Source organism: Leuresthes tenuis, unplaced genomic scaffold (genome assembly GCF_036924035.1).
Source record: "Leuresthes tenuis unplaced genomic scaffold, fLeuTen1.0.hap1 SCAF_6, whole genome shotgun sequence".
Classification (NCBI taxonomy): domain Eukaryota; kingdom Metazoa; phylum Chordata; class Actinopteri; order Atheriniformes; family Atherinopsidae; genus Leuresthes; species Leuresthes tenuis.
In genome coordinates this window covers 32,160,910-32,166,499 of record NW_027325360.1, presented here as the reverse complement: position 1 = coordinate 32,166,499, position 5,590 = coordinate 32,160,910, and the positions used below count along the sequence as shown (strand labels likewise).

Genomic DNA, 5,590 nt, shown 5'->3' with positions numbered 1-5,590 from the left:
TCTGCTCTTGTGAAAAAGCAAACAGCGGTGCAGGATGGAAGTTTCAGGGAGCCCAAGATGAAACTTTCTTTTAATCTGCTGAGAAAAGAGAGTGAATGCGAAGTGGGCTTTAACACGGCTCTGGGAGCGAGCCGAGTGCGGGCTAACCGGGAGAATTGCTTGAAAGAAACGCGACACCGAATGAGTGGTCAGAACAAAGCCTCAATACGGTGTTCCCGTGGTGTTTGTGGCTGCCTTGTCTTTTGCACAGAGTAAAAGACAAGGCAGCCATCGAATAGATTGTTTCTACTTGGTCAGCCGAGGAGCGGGGGGGGGGGGGGGGGGGGGGGGGCAAGCGTCTCAACCAAGCAAAGCTCACCAAGTAGGAACAATCGGGCCCTTTTCGATGGCTGCAACACCTGAAAGAGATATTGATGCGAGACCCGATCAAATGCTTTTTCAAAGTCTAAATTTAAGATGACAAGCCGGGTGTTTCTGTCTCTAGCGTAATCAATGATGTCTCGAATCAGTACGAGGCTGTCGGTGAGTTGTCTCCCTGAGATGGCACAAGCTTGGTCTGGGTGAATTACCTCCTCTAAAACAGAGGACATCCGTGTCGCTAAAACCTTGCTAAAAAGTTTACAGTCAAAGTTTAAAAGTGTGATGGGCCTCCAATTCTTTAGGTCAGTCTTATCATTTTTTTTATAAAGTAGAGTCACTATTCCCACTCTAAAACTGTCAGGCAGTCGGTCGAGTTTTTCAAAATCTTTAAAAACATCTAAAATGTCTGATGATAAAAGGTCCCAATAGGTCAGATAGAATTCTGCAGGAAGCCCGTCTAAACCCGGAGCTCGACTTCTCTTAAAACCTGTTAGGCATTTTTTTAACTCTAAAGCAGTAAAATTCTGTGTCAAGTGTGCATTCTCTTTTACGGTTTTGTCAACGAATTTTAAGATTTCTGCCGATGTTTCCAAGTGCACTGGTTTCTCTTTGTACATGTTACTATAAAAGGTATGTACAGTTTCAATCATCTCTTGTGTGGATTTTGTTAAAAACCCATCTTCTCTTTTTAGATTTTGAATACACTCCTTTTTATTTATAACTTTCTTTCTTTTTCACCTTCCTCAATTTCCTGCTCCCTGCTTCTTACAAAAATTCCTTTACTCTTTATTTCTGCTAAAACTGACATTTCCTTTTTGACATCTTTGATTTCTTCTTTAAAGTCTATGCCACACTGATTTAGTTTAAAGTAGCGCTGTAAGCGTTTATGTAGTCCCATCATACATCTATTCTCTTTCAATTTTTTACGTTTACCTTGCTGTTTAAAAAAAGTCTGGGTCGTTTCCTTCACCATTTCCCACCATTGTGCATGTGTTTCGTAGAGGTCTTGAAGGGTCTGCCACTCTTTATAACATTCCCTGTACTGACTGACTATGATTTCATCCTCCAACAGGGAACAGTTGAGTTTCCACAGACCACTTCCTACCGTCACACCAGAAGGGGGTGAAAGGGTGCAGGAGAGCATAAGGTGGTCTGAAAAGAAAACAGGGGTTAATCTAACATCAGTGGGTGGGCAATCTCTAGTAAAGAAATAATCAATGCGAGAGGCTCTGGTGCCATCATGACTAAACCAGGTGAAGCCCTCCTCTCTGGGATGCATGGTTTTAAAACAGTCAGTAAGCTTAAAATCCCTGCATATGCCCTGAAGTAAAATCGAAGTCTTATCCACTTTAAAATCTACCCCTGCTCTTTTTCTATCTTTCCTGCTCAAGATACAGTTAAAATCCCCTCCTACAACTAAAGGTACTTGCCCTAGCATGTAAAGCTGTATATCTTCTAAAAGGTCATACCTTTCATTTTTTCCATTGAAACCATAAATATTGAAGAGGTTAAAATCTTGCCCCATAAAATTCAAGTGTGCTAAAAGTGCCCGTCCGTCTCTCACCACTGTGCTACCTTTCACCAGAACATGCGGATTTTTAATTAGAATGGCCACACCATCATTTTTATTTTGATTTGAGCCACTCCATATCGATAAATGGGGCCACATTTCCTCCCATTGTCTATGGTTTTTTAAAAAAGGTAGTCCACATTCTTGTATTAAAAACACATCTGATTTTATGGAGTCTAAGAAGAATAAAATACTCTGGGCTCTTGTCTTTGATTTCACACTTCTCACATTTAGTGTTGAGAAGGTGAGAACCATTAAAAGCATAAAGGAAAGTAGGTATGTCATTTTCGTTTTTCAAAGTTATCAAAACAAATTACACACAGGTTATTTCTTGGGAAACTAGCTCTTCCTTCATTTCTTTAGGTGAAAAGTGAGTAGGGTGATCTATATTTCCCTTTCGGACTCTCGGTGTTGGCCTCTGACACAATGTTGCATTTAACTTTGAGTCCCTGGGGGTTGATTGCAGAGCTGAAGTTAAAAAGGAGACCTCATTTGGTGAGTCGGAGGGGAAGACTCTAGGTTCTTCCACTGAAGAACTGTCTGAAAGGGACCTAACCCTTCCCCTCTTCTCTGATACCACTGGGGAATCAGAGGCTCAGATGCCGTCCTCTTCGGCTGTTGACCTTCGGGGAGGTGAGTATCTTCACTAGACTCACCTGTCTGCTCTTCCTCCTCATTTAGCGTAGCTCCACCCTCTGCCTGTGAATTCTCACAGACTTCAACACTGAGTGGTGAGGCCTCTACAGGCCCCTCCCCTTTTTGCTCCTCACTTCCAATCCAAGCTTTTGGCGGGAAGTTTGAATTTATTGGGTCAACCTCTTCACTTTGTTCACCAACTGCCACCTTTGGTCCTTCTCTTTGTTGGCTTGGCTGTGGCTTTACCGTCTTTAATTTGTTGGCAAAAGATTTAGGGCAATCTCTGAAGAGGTGATTTAATTCTCCACAGAGATTACATTTCCTGCCATTTGGACACTCTCCAAAAGTTTGCCCAATTTCTCTGCTCTTCCCACATAACACCTTGGTACAAGCCTCAACCAGGTGCCCATGCTCACCACACTTGCGGCAGAACTTGGGCTGCCCCTGGTAGTGGATGTAACCTCGGTTTTCAAGGTGGCCAGAGTGTCGCCCACCCGCTGCACTGAGCACTCTTCAGCCCTTTTAAATGGTATAACTTTGCACTCCCGCACGCTCCAGCAAGCACCATTCAAGCAACAACTTTGCACTCCAGCTTCGAACATCGGCACAGTCGCAACAAGTAAGGCGACTCTACTCAGAGAAGTCACTCTGCACAGTAAGAAGATTTCTTTTGCACAGACAGAAAGGGCTTCACCCGCAAAGGTAAAGCCTGCCAAAAATAGAAACAACTCATTAGTGCTGCTCTCCACAGAAATCTTTAGTAAAAGGCGAAAGACTTGTACGTTATGAAGAGAAACCAGAGTACGATTATCCGTCACTGCGGGAGCAGGGCATCAGGCATAGCCACCTTCCCCATGGTGAGCTTTGCTTGGTTGAGACGCTTGCCCCCCCCCCCCCCCCCCCCCCCCCTTGCTCCTCGGCTGACCATCTAGGAACAATCGGGCCCTATTCGATGGCTGCCTTGTCTTTTACTCTGTGCAAAAGACAAGGCAGCAACAAAAACACCACGAGAATCCCGTATTGAGGCTTTGTTCTGATCGCTCATTCGGTGTCGCGTTTCTTTCAAGCAATTCTCCCGGTTAGCCCACACTCGGATCGCTCCCATAGCCGTGTTAAAGTCTACTTCACATTCACTCTCTTTTCTCAGCAGACTCTTGGGATTTTATCTATAAAATGAACTCCTTCACTCAAACTATGTGAAAACTGCTTTGTCCTTAATATTTACCATGTCTAGAAAGATTTAAACAAAAAAAACAACGTTGTACTTTGCAGTAAAAGAAAGAGCAAATCTAAAGTTTCAGGAATCCGAGAATAAGCTTACTTTCATGAGTTCTTCACGATTTCGGATTTTGCTATAAAATGAATTCCTTCACTCAAACTAAATTAAAACTGCTAAACCGCTAATCTGTTATATGTAAGGCAGATGTCAAATTCACCGAAATAGGATCAAAGGGTATTCGGCCAATCGAGCTGTAGCAGCTTCGGTAAAAGAGTATAAGTTGAAGAGTTTGTGAATAAAGGTGTGCGCACACATAGTGTGCTGTACGAAAATAGGCAGGGAGCAATGCCGGCTGGGGTATATGTTCTTGTATGTTGTCTGACTGTTTGATTTGAATGTGTTGTGTAAGTGTCCTGTTGAATGTTACATGTTTGGGCTTTGACACGCTTCACTGTGGTTGTTAACTGTGTGGTGTGTCCTGAAATGTTATATGTTTGGGCTGTGTGACATGCTTAATGCTTGTCAGTAGCTACCCACTTATTCATATATAGCAACTGACAACATAAGAAGTCCGGACATACTTTGATAGTAGTTGTAGAAGTATCCTTATTGATAATAGATCACTAATTCATAGTGATAGAACAGTAGATGAACAGGTGCTTGCACATGTCTCACGAAAATAAAATGGGTGTATGATTGCTGACGGCAATACTGCCAAACTTATGAGTTCTTGTGGCAAACTTGATTCAGTGTCTTGACGTGTATACGCTGTTTCGCTGACTTGATTGTCACAAGAAACAAAGTGTGTTTGATAAGATCCGACTATTTTATTACGGGAGGATCAGTATGTATGGATTCTGATGTGACTGATAAACCCATTCGTATCTTCAGCATAATCTAATACGTGAGACAACGCCCTGGCAGACGATAAAAAAAAAAAAGAGAGAGAGCGGTTTTGTGTCCCCACAGTCCATAATGTAGAAAAGAGAGAAAAAAGCTTTTCTGATTTGGTGTGTGTGCTCATAGTGCAGAGTGTAGAGAAAAGAAAGCCGTTTTGGTGTCACGGGTGTTGTGACTTACACACACACATTTCTAAAGTGAGAAAGGAAATTATTTTAGAGGAAGCACTAGAGTTTAGATCCCACATTTGTTGATAGGCATTCATTTATTTCTTCACTTCTGATGAAGTTTCAACAATAAACAACAAACTTTGTATTATGAGAAAGAACCAGACTCATTCTTCAGGAATCCGAAAATAAGCTCTATTTTACGAGTTATGCACGAATTCGGATTCTCCTATAAAACGAATTCCTTAACTCTAACCAAGTTAAGACTGCTTTGTCCTTCATATTTATTCATGTCTAATCAAGTTTCAACGATAAACAACGTTGTACTTTGTAGAATGAGAAAGAACTTCTTCAGCAATAAGCATCTCTCGACATATGACGAAATACAGATTTTGCTATAAAATTAATTCCTTCTATCAGCCTGACTTAAAACTGTTTGTCCTCCTTATTTATCCACTTCAAATCAAGTTTCAACAATTAAAAAAATGTTGTAGTTTGAGAAAAAACAACTTAATCTTAAGCAATCAGTAGGGTAAGAAAGGGTAAGAAAAGGTGCCAAATGCCAACCATACATCACTAAAAGGTGGAGCGGAAGTATTCGGCTGCAAGTAGGTGCGAATGCCTGACAATGTATGATCAAAAGAGGGAGCGGAGGTTTTCGGCTGCAAGGTCTGAATGTCCAACCATAATTTGTAAAAACCGGGGAAGAAAAGGCTCGAAAGCCCGACTATACACCAT

The 5,590-nt window shown here is 41.9% G+C and overlaps 1 non-coding gene across 1 annotated transcript; it reads right to left on the bottom strand.

Moving 5' to 3' along the window:
• Window positions 1-3,257: 3,257 nt before the first annotated feature.
• LOC140310678 (U5 spliceosomal RNA) lies at window positions 3,258-3,371 on the bottom strand. The gene has a single exon (XR_011916726.1). It is a non-coding gene; the product is annotated as a U5 spliceosomal RNA (small nuclear RNA).
• Window positions 3,372-5,590: the final 2,219 nt, after the last annotated feature.